Raw genomic sequence first — 1,988 nt, 5'->3', positions numbered from 1 at the left:
ATCTATCTATCTATCTATCTATCTAAAGAACATTCTTTCTCCAATGAAAGGTAAGAGCATGATCACTAAAAAAATACAGAATGGTAGTCATGTCTTTGAGAGAAGAATCAGGAAGTAAAGAGGGAAATTGAAAAGCTTTCAAGGAATTGATTGAGTTCTATTTCTTAAATGTCATGATAGCTTATTATTATTCCTTATGTGCACAGCCACATTCATATAATACATTGTTTTGTTAAAATGATAAGCTTCACAATAAGAAACCATCAAAAATTAAATGTTTATTAAAAAAGACCCAGTTTAAAATGTCAGCTCTATTTCAGTAAGGAAAGGAATGTTCTTAAATATTCATCACACACCAAGCATCTTTCTGTTCTCCATTCCCCCATCAAAATAGAAAAATGTAAATGTTCTCAGCCTGGAAATCAGAGCTGACTTGTCTCAACTCACAGACATTACTGCTTAAGTCCTGGTAATTTGCCCTCAGCACCCACTCATTCACTAGTTCCAGACCTCTGATGTGGGATTTCAGGAGATAGGCTAAAGAACCAGACTGACAGTAATAAGTCCCTGTCCCAACTTGATGCAAAAGAAAGACAGAATTCTGAAATTCATTTGCTAAATGAATTTTACTAAGTTGCTGGTCTGATTTTAATTTTAAAACACAAATTGCCTTTTTTTTTTTAAAAAAAATCCCAATTGTTACACAAATGTTTTAGCATAGAATGCCATCAATTCCATTGCTAACCAAGTGGTTCAAAAGAGTAAGGTTTTTCTATTGCCCAAATCATCATCAAAAAGATCCCCAGAAACCTAACACATATTTTGCTCTCTTTAAATACTTTAATTTTTTTCTTTGAAATTTTCATATGACATATTTTGAAAGAAGCACATATTTTTTCTAATGCACACACTATTTACTAAATTCAATTTTTGCGTGTTTGTGTTTGCAGTACATAGCCTAGCTGTCTTTAAATTCACAGTCCCCTCACCCCGCCCCCTTGAATATTGTAGTCCTAGATGTGAACTATCATGACCAGTTAATCACTAAACTTATGTTGTAAAATTCTTGCCAAATTATAAATGGCTTTCAGTAATATATATATATATATATATATATATATATATATATTCATTCTAATTGCATACATAGCTAAAAATAATTCATGGGTGCATGAAAATGGAGCAAGAAGCTGGAAGACCCTTTGCTCCTCAGAGCTCTTTGGTTGCAAGTCACCAAGTTCATATTTGACAGGTTCAAACTAAAAATGACTTTATGACTGATATTTAGCCTTTTGACTAAGTTCAATTGAAAAATTTATGAGAGGGAGCTGGAATGTTCCATCAAACTGAAAGCAATTGGCCAGCCAGACAGTGGAAAGAGTAGGCATTATACTAGCTCCAATAATCTAGGAAAGGGGACATTTTGGGCCATAATTTTTTGTAGGTACTATTATCAAAATGAGTTATCAGTATTTTCTTAATCAATTGTCATTGTGCTCAACTTTCAGATTCCTGCCATGTAATAATGGCCTTGGTAAGGATCAGGTGATTTTTGTTGTTGTTGTTTTTAAAACATGGCCAGGTGTCAGGAGAGGGCCAGAATTTTCAAATGAAAATCTAAGTGCCATTAATAAGAGCTGAGGGAATTGACGTATGACTGGCCAAATGCTGATACCTATTGTGAGCCATTGGCAGAAATTAATTTTGCTGTGCTCTTCTTATTCAGAACCGTTGCATAAAGAAAATTAGTGCTGCAAAGAATTGGGCTTTCTCCTTATCACCGAGTACCATGGCCTGCTTCATCTCAAAGAGCAGATACTGACATTCTCACGGTCTGCCGACTGAAAGCCAGGTCTTGTACTGGCATCGCAGGCTCTGGTGAGGGCTTCCCTCCTGGCCTGCAGGTATTGGTGTTTTCTTTCTTGTTCCTGTGTGGCCTTTCCTCAGTGCAAGTCTGTGATAGAGATCTCTCTCTTCCTCTTCTAAGA

Source organism: Cricetulus griseus, chromosome 2 (assembly GCF_003668045.3).
Source record: "Cricetulus griseus strain 17A/GY chromosome 2, alternate assembly CriGri-PICRH-1.0, whole genome shotgun sequence".
NCBI classification, from domain to species: Eukaryota; Metazoa; Chordata; class Mammalia; order Rodentia; family Cricetidae; genus Cricetulus; species Cricetulus griseus.
This window is presented reverse-complemented; position numbering follows the sequence as displayed.